Source organism: Ambystoma mexicanum, chromosome 12 (assembly GCF_040938575.1).
Source record: "Ambystoma mexicanum isolate Mex_15411 chromosome 12, UKY_AmexF1_1, whole genome shotgun sequence".
Taxonomy (NCBI): domain Eukaryota; kingdom Metazoa; phylum Chordata; class Amphibia; order Caudata; family Ambystomatidae; genus Ambystoma; species Ambystoma mexicanum.
The window spans coordinates 440,824,875-440,837,818 of NC_090936.1; the positions used below are offsets into that span (position 1 = coordinate 440,824,875).

At 50.3% G+C, this 12,944-nt stretch overlaps 1 protein-coding gene and 1 non-coding gene across 7 annotated transcripts in view; both read right to left on the reverse strand.

Annotated features, from left to right (window-relative positions):
- The window catches only part of CACNA2D4 (calcium voltage-gated channel auxiliary subunit alpha2delta 4), a 1,390,363-nt gene that overhangs the window by 485,537 nt on the left and 891,882 nt on the right, over window positions 1–12,944 (reverse strand). The window lies entirely within an intron of this gene.
- Window positions 3,723–3,833, reverse strand: LOC138514817 (U6 spliceosomal RNA). Its single transcript, XR_011281964.1, has one exon. It is a non-coding gene; the product is annotated as a U6 spliceosomal RNA (small nuclear RNA).

The following is a 12,944-nucleotide window of genomic DNA, read 5'->3' on the forward strand; positions in this document are numbered from 1 at the left end:
GACCCAAGTGCACGAAAGTGAACACGGATGTGAGCGCCTCTGTTAATATCAGGGCTATAGGCTGAGTAGTGTGGGTTCCCCCCCTGCTCTTGACCCTGTTATACTGTGCCCTGCCCCATGAATGATAACGCGACAGCTCTGTTTGCGTGGAAAAATTAAAATGGCCGTAGGCCTTTATTATATACAAACAAATGGCACTGTACACTGGTTATGACAGCTGTACAGTAATTAACACTTTTTTGGGCACCTCGTGTCCAGGGGTTGGGATGCCCCCCTTCCTTTAGCCTCCCTTTCGATGTCCTGTGGCATCCTTTCCTGGACACGTGCCGCCGCCTACGACTTTTTCTTCTACCGTGTACCGTGAAAGAGTACTCGGCGTTCCTTTTCCGGTTTTCCTCTTTCCTTTTTTGTAGGGCGGGTTGGGTGGAAAATGAATCCTTTACCGCCTTAACCAGGCCCTGGGAGCTTGCCCGAGTGAGGTGAGCTCCTAGCCTGGTTGTGTCTTGTTCCTGCTTCTCTGGGGTATTTGTACCCCTTCCACCTTTTGTTGTGCTGATTTCATGCCGCCGGTGCTCCTTCCTGTCCTCCCACCCCCCTGTTACTTTTCCCACCTTGCTTCTGACTACTTGTGTTCCTTTGGGTCCCGCCGCGGGTGGGGGCGCCGCTCTGGCTGCCCCTCCCTTTTTTCTTTTCCCGCCTGTTGGGATCCCCCCACCCTGCGCCTAACCCCCCAGGCCCTCCACCGTGCCGCACTTCGTGCATCACGGGGCCTGGGGCATAGGCTGAGTAGTGTGGGTTCCCCCCCTGCTCTTGACCCTGTTATACTGTGCCCTGCCCCATGAATGATAACGCGACAGCTCTGTTTGCGTGGAAAAATTAAAATGGCCGTAGGCCTTTATTATATACAAACAAATGGCACTGTACACTGGTTATGACAGCTGTACAGTAATTAACACTTTTTTGGGCACCTCGTGTCCAGGGGTTGGGATGCCCCCCTTCCTTTAGCCTCCCTTTCGATGTCCTGTGGCATCCTTTCCTGGACACGTGCCGCCACACCTGAGGGGTTGCTTGTCTAAACCGCTCAGGTCCCCCCAAAACAGTGATCTTGCCCCGCCCCTCATTGCATTCCTTATCCGTGTGCTATTTGTTGGGTCCGTCGCCCCGGCCACCTTTGCGGTATATGCGGCCGCAGATAAATGTGCTGCTGCCCATCTTTTCCTTTTACCCTGGGCCAACGCTTTTTTAACCGCAATCGCCCCTGTTGGCCATTGACATTTTACCTACGTCTTGTCCTGTTTCCGCTATCACCCCTTTACCTGCTTTTTGTGCTTACCCGTTTTGTACGTTCCTGTCCTGATTCTCCTTGGCTCGCCCTGGTTCCTTTGGTTTTACCTATTTCTCGGACCTCTTTGTTGCTATTTCCGCTTCTCCTCCCGTGGCACCCATGCCTTTCCGGGTGTGGGTGTTAATTTCTTGCCATACACCTGGCCATATTTACCTTTTCCAGCCAAACCTATGGCTACCCTTTCCTTATTTCCTGTGCTCATTCGTGGAACCCATGCCTTTCCCGGTATGGGCGTTGTTTTCCTGCCAACCCGTGGCCATATTTTCTTTTTCCAGTCGGCCTTGTGGCTAACCTTTTCATTATTTACGATGTTTATCCGGGGAACCCATTCCTTTCCCAGTATGGGCGTTTCTTTTCCTGCCATACATGTGGCCATCTTTTTCCTTTTCCATTCAGCCTTATTGGCTAACCTCTTAATTATTTCCCGAGCTTTATTCGTGGAACCCATGCCTTTCCCTGGTGTGGGTGTTATTTTCCTGCCCTCTACGCGGCCATATTCTCCTTTTCCCGATGTTTTATTCGTGTAAGCTTAATGGACACTTTGTCATTTCCCCTTTCCTGCCCTTCTTCTTGTGCTCCATGCTCCCAGCTATGCTTTTCACGCTATCTCCCCTGCCACCCCTTTTGCACCGTTGGTGGTCTGTTACTTTGCTACTCTGCCGTCCTCTTTGTTTCCCCTATTGACTACCCCACAGGTTCTGTTCCCCTGACCTCAAATGATTCCTTGTCGTTATTATCATGTCCTGATGTTTGTACCTGCCTTTGCTTCTATCATTATTTTCCCATCATGCCCCAATGCTTTGTCGCCTTTAAGACTTTCTGTTGGTATGTTACAAGTGACACCCCGTCATCTGTGTATTACTGCAATATAACAATGTACCATCTTTGGAAATCCGCCCTCCCCTTATAACAGGGGTCCTTGTTACCGGTGCCCTTTTAATGATCCCTTCTCATCCTCCTACATGTCCTCTACCTTACAGTCAGGTAGACTGTTCAGGTAACACCCGTTCCCTGGTAACTCGACCCTGGCGTACTTTCTTGTGCCACCCTCTGTCTTATGGGAAACCCGTTGCCCACTGGTCCAGGCCCCCCTTTTCTGTTCGTTATTGCTCACTATTCCCTTCCTATTCGCTCATGCCTTTAAATGGCCCCCCCTCTTTACCTTTGCTACTTTTCGTCTCTGAAGACGTTACCCCTTGCCTCTTGCTTCTTACCCTTCCCTCCACGGGTTCTGGGCGACTTACCCTGAGCCGTGTTGCATGCTTTTAACCCTTTTTACCAATTTTCCCCCGACTCTGTTCTCTCTTTTCCCCGTACCTTTCCTTTGCCTCCTCAACGGCGCCTCCGGCTGCTCCTGTGCCCCTCTTGGGTCTTCTCTCGGCCTCCTTTGGCCTTGTGGTATTCCTCCTTGCTGCTGCTGGACTCCCTTAGCAGCAAAGGCGACCTTGCCCTTGCCTTTTCATCCTTCTTCATTACATCCAGCACCCAGTGTGCTCCATGCTCCAAGGTTCTGGGCGACTTACCCTGAGCCGTGCTGCATGCCTTTCACCTTTTTAGCATTTTTTTTTTTTCTTTTTTTTTTTTTTTCAACTCTGTTATCCCTTTTCACCGTATCTTTCCTTTGCCTCCTCTACGGTGCCTCCGGCTGCTCCTGTGCCCCTCTCGGGTCTTCTCTCGACCTCCTTTGGCCTTGTGGTATTCCTCTTTGCTGCAGCTGACCTCCTCTGGCAGCAAAGGCGACCTTGCCCTTGCCTTTTCATCCTTATTCATTACATCAAGCACCCATTGTGCTCCCTGATCCCCGGTTCTGGGCGACCTACCCTGAGCCGTGCTGCATGCCTTTAACCTTTTCATCATTTTTTCTCCAACTTTGTTATCCCTTTTAACAATACCTTTCCTTCGACTCCTCAACGGCGCCTCCGGCTGCTCATGTGCCCCTCTTGGGTCTAGCCTGTCATTCTCTGGCTCCTGCGACTCCTCCGCCACTTCACTTGCCCTCTTCTGTCCTTGGGGTACCGCGGCTTCCTCGTTGCTGTCCGTGGAATCCTCTAGCAGCAGGGGCGACATTGCCCTAGCCCTTTCTTCCTTTTGCATCACATCCAGCACCCATTTGGCCCCCTGGTCTTTTTCTGCCTTTTTTGGCCCATGCGCTGAATTCTTGCGCTCTTCTTGTTCTTTCTTCCGTCATTCCCGACTTTTGCCTCTCCTGGCTTTCCTGTAGACTTGCCTTCGCTCGCCTTGTTCCTCCTGTATTGTTACACCGGGCCCCTGTCTGGCTACCCGTGTTGCCTGTTCCGACCGTTGTTCTAATTTGGCACGTACTGCCCCTTTAATGCTTACTGCTGACTGTATTTACTGATTGTGCCATGGGTGCTTTTAAACTATGGAACGCTTCACGAATTTGTGTGTCATCCTTGCGCAGGGGCCATGCTAATCTTCTCGGCGTGCCTTTCCTTTCTTTAGGTGCTTAATTGTCTGCTGGGCGGACGCTGCCCTAACCAGCTTGATCTCCTAAATGCGGGCTTCCCCAGCAAATCCCCTACTGCTTGTCGGATCCACCGTGCCTGATGCGGCCCATGCTATCACCCTCGGCACAGAAAGGAGAGAAGTCCCCCTGCACACACAGGGAAAAAAGGGGCAGCCTCATCAACTCGGTCCCTAATATTTACCTCCCTTCGTTAACTTTCCTTATTTTCCTACCTGCGCATGGCTACCAATAACCCCTTGACTCCCACTTACGGCCAGAGGGCGCTACCACTCCCATCCTTGCTCCTAAGCACTCCCGGAGCCCCTTTCCCACGACAGTTTTAAACAATTGCTAGTCACTGGTGCGCCCATGGTGCCGTGGTCGCAAAAGGGGGCCTGCCGTCCAAGCAACATTTCCATCAAATTACCTGCATGGCGGTCATAAACCGCCGTTGCCGCAAGAGGGGCATGTCATCACGGCCACTGTGTCATAAAGTGTATGCCTATCGTTGCACCACATGCAACACCATTATTAAAATTCCCCTACCCCCCAGGCGCTCCATCGTGCCGTACTTTGTACTGCACGGGGCCTGGGGCATTGTTAGTTGGCTCCCACTCGGAGCTGTGAACTGACCTGACGCTGGTCCCCCCCGCCCCCCATGTTCCTGGTCTGCTCCGTGTCGTGCTTCCAATGTGTGCACTGCAGAGCCGCCCGATATCGCCGGTCCTGTACAGTAAGCTGTGCCCCAGAGTTTTCCCACCCAGCGGATGTGTCCAGTGGGTGCATGACTCCCGCCACAGCGCATAGAAAACATTTGCCTACGCCGACGTGCCTATTTGAGATTACTGCCCTTATGTTTTCGGGGGTCACAATCCAGGCCGTCGCTCGCGGAACTCTATTCTTTTTCTGGCCACTCGGCCGACGCGACAACTTGTGAAGCACCCGATCACTGCTGCCAGTATTTCGCTGCAGCCCGTTTTCCCTGTCCCGAAGCCCCAACGCATTCCCAGCGCATGCTCCAACTGCTGTACCGGCTCCTTACCGACCGCCCTTTCATGGCTGCTGTGAAGTTCCCCCTCGCTGGAACCTGCGCCACAACTGGAAAACTTCTTCCTCTCGTTCCGAAACACTGCACGGCCTTCCCTGTTCAGCCCAACTGGAAAAAACCCTCTTCCTGGTCATGAACTGCACCGCATTTACGCCACTGACAACCATCCTCGTCAGTCAGGAACTGCAGCAAACGAAAGCTGAAACAAAAACCACGATCCGGTGCCTGCAGCCCGCGTAGCTTCCTGGTTGCCTGCTTCTCCCGCTTCATTCGCCGCCTCCGCAGCCTGGTTCCCGACGATGTCTGTTGTGGCGGTCTTCTTTCTTCTGCACGCAGCTCCGGCCTTCGGGTCCGCCGCTGCTGAACCCGCCTTTCGCCAGCCGTGATCCCGCTCTTCTCCTTTTTATGCACGCAGCTCCAGGCTCACGGGCCTCTGCTGCTGTCCCCGTTTCTCTCCAGCCGGGGTCCCGCTCTTCGCCGCTGAATCCTCCGTTGCCACCTGGGGTCTTCCTTTTTCTTCGCCGCAACCGTTCTTTGCGTTCCTCCCGCCACTTAAGCCCGCAGAGGCGAAAACGACCTGGGAAAAACACTCAATCCGCTTAAGCCCGCAGAGGCAAAAACGAGATCAAAACGAAAACGAATCCAAAACTCTTCTTAGTTTTTCTTCCATCCTTCCACTTTTTGACCAATTTTGAAAATGAAAAAACCAGGAATCGAGCCTGTGCCTTTGTCGTTCTTCTCCACCTGGCTCTAACCACTGAGCCACAACGCCAGCTTGGATTGGGCAACCCCAGATCTTGGTGCCTGGCTTCCCGATTCAAATGCTTGCTTAGTCTTGGCTTTTTCTATGGCCCTGCGCCGTGACCGTTCTCTGCCTGCGGCACCACTGGCTGCCGCGGCGCGTTAGCCGGGCCGTCTGTTTCCAAAAGACAATTTTTTTTTTTTTTTAAATTATTTCCTGTTGTCCTGTCCCCCTGACGTCGTAGGGTTGGCGCGAACCGCCACCCTTCCTGATGCCAGCCGGTGCCCCTCCTTCCTGTTCCACCACGTTTGCCTTTATGAACTGTGGCTTTAAGGCCTTTCTCTAGCCCCGCCTCCAATGCGCGACGTTCCGCGTGTGACAATGCTTCCTGACGCTGGCCGGCTTCTTCCGCTTTGCTCACCGCCGCCGCACCCTGTGTTTCCCGATGTCGGCTTCCTTCACTCCGCAGCCTGTTTTCCCCCGATGTCTGTTGTGCGGTCTTCTTTCTTCTCCCTGCAGCTCGCGCTTCCCGGGTCCTCCGCTGCTCACGCCGCTTCCCGCCAGCCGGCGTACCCGCTCTTCTCCGCTGGGTCTGCTGACGCGGTGTGGTAGGTCTTCCTCCTTCCCCACGCAGCTCCGGCTTCCCGGGTCTACTGCTGCTGTCGCCGCTTCTCGCCAGCCGGGGTCCCGCTCTTCTCCGCTGGGACCGCAGACGCGATGTGTCGGGTCTTCCTCCTTCCTTTGCAGCTCCGGCTTCCCGGGTCCTCCGCTGCTGTTCCTCCGGATCCGCTGTCCCCACGAGGTTGGGCTTCCTTCTTCTTTGTTCCTCGACCGTTCTTCCCGCCGTTTAAACCCGCAGAGGTGAAAACGACCAGGGAAACCGACCTCGATCCGCTAAGCCCGCAGAGGCAAAACGAAAAACGAATCCTTTACCGCCTTAACCAGGCCCTGGGAGCTTGCCCGAGTGAGGTGAGCTCCTAGCCTGGTTGTGTCTTGTTCCTGCTTCTCTGGGGTATTTGTACCCCTTCCACCTTTTGTTGTGCTGATTTCATGCCGCCGGTGCTCCTTCCTGTCCTCCCACCCCCCTGTTACTTTTCCCACCTTGCTTCTGACTACTTGTGTTCCTTTGGGTCCCGCCGCGGGTGGGGGCGCCGCTCTGGCTGCCCCTCCCTTTTTTCTTTTCCCGCCTGTTGGGATCCCCCCACCCTGCGCCTAACCCCCCAGGCCCTCCATCGTGCCGCACTTCGTGCATCACGGGGCCTGGGGCAAATTCGAGGGTACACGCGGGTGGACAGAGTCCACCCACCTTTTTCAGAGGGTGGACTCAGTCCCCCCCCTAGCTAAAATCAGAAACATTGAAAGTCTTCCTTGAATTTATGAATTAAAGCCAACCTTGTCAGCTTTGCATTTCGGTAAAGGTGAAATGTCCCATTTCGGTACTGCAGGTTCCAGGGAAAACACTTGCATTGGTTCTTGGAGTTTAAAACATTTACACCTTTAACGTTTTCAAAAACACTATTAGAAGGAAATATCCTCTCAATTTTTTTTTCTGTTGAATTTATGAATGGCAAATTCCAATCAGTCCTGTGCAATTTGGGTGATTATGCAAGGCCAATGTATTGAAATGTGCACATTTCTGGTGACGTCACATCCCATTCCGTTTGTTGACGAGTCCCCCCACTTTTATTTTTAGTACTTGACCGCTGGTTAATATACACCTTGTTTTTAAATTAGCATCTTACTAGGTAATCATGTAAAGAAGTGGGCCTTCTAAGCGCCCTTCTGACATTGTTGGCTCCTTTGCACGTGGCTCTGAACGTCGATTACCCCAATTGCAGTCAATATGTATAATACACAGAGATGTCGATGCTCCTGGTTAGCCGTGAGGTGCCACAATTGTGTTCTGACCGAGAAGCATGTGTTTTGTGGCTCGCTTCTGTTTATCTGACAAAAAAAGATTATGTGAAATGCATGATGTCATGGTAGAACACCGCCGAAACAAGCAAGTGTTTCGTGGGCGGGAGCATCCACACTCGACGTCAGCATTCGGATGGATGTCGTGGTTAGAGAGGAAGACTCTAGCGGGCCGTAATACACACATTTTTTTTAATAAAAAACCAGAAGCTGGCCGCGTAGAGCGCGCAGGGTCGTCGCTCTCATTTGCTTCTTTGCAGGGCCGCGTGCATGAGCCCCGGAGAGCAAGCGGGGAGCCGTCTGCAGTGAGTCAGACCCGAGGCGCCAGGAAACCGTCGCCATGGCAACCCCGAAGCTGCTCCAATTCCGCTCACCATCAAGACGATTTCACATCATTTCGCGAGGAAGGAAAAAACCGTCACGGGGGAACCTCCTACTCTCTGTGCTCCTCATGTGCCAAATCCCACGCGAGGCGTGGCCGGCCCAGGTCGCCCAAGCAGCTGCTGGAAACGGGGGGGGGGAGGGGGGGAGGTGGAAGCCTGGAAGAGGGACTCCAGGACAGACCGCCGATTCCTGGAGAGCCGGCCCTGGCTTCTTCATTATTCCTGGGTGTTTGGTCCCCCTCCGCCCACCAGTGGTGGAAATGCAAATCCTTTCAAGGGGGATCCCACAATGACCGAGGGGAGAGGGGTGGGAGTTCCGAGGAGGCGGAGCTGGCAGTTTGAACTCTGCTCAAAGGCAATGTTCAAAATAATAGTTTAAAAATGGTGCGATATCTTTCTCGCTGCTTCTTTCCAAACTCCTCACTGTAAATTAATTCCACTTTAAATCATTTCCATGGCAGTGATGGACCTAAAATACTATTGGCAATGCTGTGATTTTGAGTACATTAAATAGACACCTCTTCAGTAAGTAGCTCAGCGGGTTGAGAGACCATTGCTGAGATGTAATATAATAAAAACTGGTTGGTAATCGTATGATTTTTTGCAATTGCTTATAAAAAAACAAGTGATATAAAATGTGGTTGGCCAGGGGATGGGTTGGGCTGGTCACTTGCTAATATTCAGGAAGGAGGTGGGGGTATTTCTGCCCCTGTAGTAAAAATCAAAAGTTGGCACCAATTAACCCACAATTTAATTTCTTATAACTGCTGTCAGCACAACAGAAGCATTTATTTGTTTTAAAGCAGTCTGACAAGCGTATGACATCTTTAGAAATATAACCTGTGATAAAAGACAAAAGGAAGGGGCACAAAAATTACAGGGTATTTCTGTGGTAGGCCGACAAAAAAATAAACACACAAAATAAAACCTAGTGAATGCAAGTTTAAGCTGCATTTTTGAGTTTGAAAATGACAGTGGTCACGGGCCGCGTCACGTTAGGCTCCCCCAGTGCGATTCATAAATGTCCTCGGTGGCCGTAACCGTGCTGCCATCCGGCTTCTGCCTATAAAACACAGACCTCGTCGGGTAGGCCGACGGTTGCCGGCATGGCAGTGAGACTTGATGGCCGCAGGAGAACTTTTCAGCTCATGGCCGTGCGGCACGGGACCTCGTTAGGGAGGCCGGCGGTAGGGAGGGTTCTGGGGCCATGGGTGCCGCTCAAGCTCCAGCAGGAGTGAGCGTCACCAGGTGCCGGAGAGGCCGGCATCCTAGCAGGGGGCAAAGCTGCACTCCCTTGGCCATGCGCAAACTCCTATGTGGAGCGAACTGCGATATGCTGTCCGAATGGCGGGGAAGGCCAAGCCCCTTTCTGTTTGGAGATCGGTGGGGCGCCAGATATTATCCTTGTCACCAGATGTTATGTGTCCAGCATGTCTGGCCCCCAGGGTGTGTGGGCGATCAGGGGGGCCTAGTGGCCTGTCAGGGCCATTGCGTGTGCTGCTAATGCTCCAGGGACAGGGAGTTGAGAGGCAACAGGGGGCAGGGAGCCTCCCACCAGTATTTATTGTACACACACACGTGACACAGCACACACTCTCGTGGTGACATGCTTTAGTCACAACATCCTCCACCCCAGTGATAGTCATGGCCCATTGATTCTTGTGGTGTCCCTTTCAGGCCAGAAGAAAAAAAACGGGCTGCGCAGATATAGCCTACAAATGTGCAAAGGACAGCTGGGCAAAAAGAAGCACAGAGCAGATTACACCACCGAGCACCCAGCTTCCCTGAGCGGAGTCCAAGAGCAGCAAAGCAGAAGACATTAACAGGCGGCGGCACATGATTTTGTAGGGCCCTAAACAGGGCCCCTTGTGTTGGGAACTCTGGCACATCAACATTTGTACAGCCCATTCTCTGCGGGTCCCACCACCTCCATATTCTTTCCCGTCCACACATGCTCCTTGCTCCAATTTATTCTGCCACCCCCTCATTCACAGGCTCCCATATTCACCCTTCTTGATAATGAGTAGGTTCTTTTTTCTCTCCCTACCACAGTTTTGGAATTTCTTTTATTTAATTATTTATTTATTTAATACAGCAGCAGCCGCACTGGCTTTGTATATACAAACATACAATACAAACATGTGCACATAATCATGGTCCAGAAATTCCAATACATTCTTATAATTAATTTAGTACATAAAAGCTTACAATAGTTCACAGTAGGATACTCTTTCAATAATAATCACTTGAATAACATCTGTAACAACAATGCAATACTGTAATAAAATCATGTGTCAAGCTAAAACATTGAACATTTCCACCAATTTCCAATAAAATAAAACCATATCAAATAATTACTAATCCCAAAAACGGTGCTACTCATTTTGCTAGCCTCGAAATTATAAAACAATGAGTCAAATGTAATAGACTTCGAACATGTATTTGCAGGTTGCATATATGCCAGTGAATATTCCCACAAAGGTATTGTATTGCATTCGTGGAGCATTAAGGACTCATTGCCGGCGTGCAGTGAAGTGCGATTAAACTTTGTTTTGCTAGCATGCAGTGAGCCCCTTGTCGATTTCTGCCAAGTGCACAAACATATCTTATTGGCTCAGGCTTTAACTAGCTCAGGTATCAGGGTATACTTTGGGATGGGCACCGGTCTGTGGCCAAACCACAGGGCTCATTCACATCATGAGCTCTGCATGGTTACATTCTGAAGCCAACTAAAAGTAAATAATGCTGGTAAACTACTGTCAGAGTTCTCTGCCTAAAACTCGCTTTCATTTTCACTTACATTTCTCAACCATATGCAGTTACAGAGTTTTCAGATGATGGTCTGCAAGTCTGCTGTTTTTAGTTTTTAATCTCAAACGAGCAGGCATCATAGAGATTCACTAGAGAGCATTGAAAAGTTTGAAACAGAATTCACTTTGGTATTCCGTTTTGTTTTTCTTTGTTTCAGTAGAAAGCTAAGAATTGTCTGCCATCTTTGGGTTTCATGGAGTTGCAGCCTTCAGAAGGAGATGTTGCTGAAAAAAGCCTCACTCAACCCAGACGACCTGAAAAACAATTGCCCCATCATGCTTCTCCCTTCCTCGGAAACCAATCTCCAACAAAAGTACCAATGCATTTCCCGATCATGGTGCAGCACAGCCACAGTCACTATCCAAGTTATCAATGACAGTCTCCACAGCCTGAACAAAGGGGACCTCAGATTTCTTGTCTTCTTCAATCTTAATGCCGTTTTCAATACCACTGATCAGGATGCTCTCCCCAAATTTCTCGGTACCTGCATGGGCTTCGATGGAACAGTCCTGCAGTAGTTTACCACCTACTTCTCCAACAGAGACCAACTCCACAAGATGGACGTCAACAGATCCTAGCACTGCCCATTAACCACAAGGCTCTTTATAGCCTCTGACATCCTCAACCTCATTGTGGAACCTTTAGAGAAACTCCTCACGAAGAACAACATCAAGAGACACCAATGAACTGATAACATGCAGCTTTACCTGTAGTTCAATTGCCTCAACAACATTGTTGGGACGTGTCTGAACACTTCCAATGCAAAAGTATGGCTTCCATGAAGAGACAAATGCACTTCTGTCAAAAAACTGGTTTATTGCATGCTTACGATCAAGACGGGCTAGTCAATTCCCTAGTGCTGAAAAACGTACCCAGTTCCCTGACCAATACAAAAATAGCATCTTATATACAGTTTAAACAATTTACATAATTACAAATATTCTGTTACAAAATCATCACTTAGCCACCCTCATTGGCTAACACTAATACAAAGTAACTTAATCCCCCTAACTCTAAAATTCCTATTGGATACTTTCATAAGGTACAACCCTTTTGACATGCAATCTTCTTCCATCGTCAGACATGACGTATTTCCACATGAGGCATATATTGTTCATGAATAACCAAGTTTATTATTATTCATACCATGTGACCGAAACCCATGAACTCAGATGGTGATTGTACAGGGCTATTATTCCTTTGGAACAACAATAAAATTCAAACCTGCTGGTGTATTTGTATTAGTTTTCTGTCATTAACTCACGTAGCCTTACTTGCGACTGCTATCTCAGACACTATAATCTTTAACGCATGTTAGGAAAGATTTCATAATTGTATGTAATTTTCCCTCCATGTGGCAACCCCCATACTTTTTTCTGTTGTTTTACACCCTGATCTAGACTATTCCAGAGAAGCGCAGCCTTCCGCCGCACTCCTCTGGGCTTTCGCTCAATTCTTATGGGGAAACTGACATGCCCTTAAGACAGTCAGTACTGGGAGACTTTGTTTCCTTAGTCCGTTCCTCATGTTGCAGCTTTTGTGCAACATGAAACAAGAGTGCACCGTAACTTACATTATCGCGCTCTTGGGTCTCTAGTCATTCCAAAGGCCCTAGAAACTGTTGCTGGACTTATTATGAACTGTGCAAGTGTGTCACGGACGGGACTGGTGGCAGCTATCGTTTCTCTTGTGTTTTGAACCCTTTTTCGCTATGTTATCCACGCTTACCGCATTTGGCACAAATGAGTGGCCTGGCTCCAAAATGGCCATCCCACGAGGTTCTTTGTCCTGTCCGCTGACCGTCTTGCCCCTTCACCTTCCCCCCAGGTCGAGCCGACCCGGGACAGTCCTTATTAGGTCATGCACTTTCCCGCAAAACCCCAAAGCTTTCGCAGGCTTCTGCATGCCTTGTGTGTGCCTCCAGGATGTGGGCTGGGATGTCTGGTCCCAATACACATCCTGGGTGCCAGAGAGTCTGGAGTGTCCTGAATGCCTGGGACCACCGTGGTCCGTGATAGGTCCATGTATGGTGTGAGTGTTTGTGAGCAGATCGCCCATTGGGTTTTCTCCGTTTTGGTGCGAAGGGAACTTTGGATAAGAGGAGGCTGAAAACACCACTACCATGTCGATCTCCTGAGTTCACATCGAACAAGGGATAAGGAGACAAGTATCCTGCAACAAGAAGCTGAGTTGAGGAACCGCTGGTGACCCGCTGAAGGTTTGGCACCCTGAAC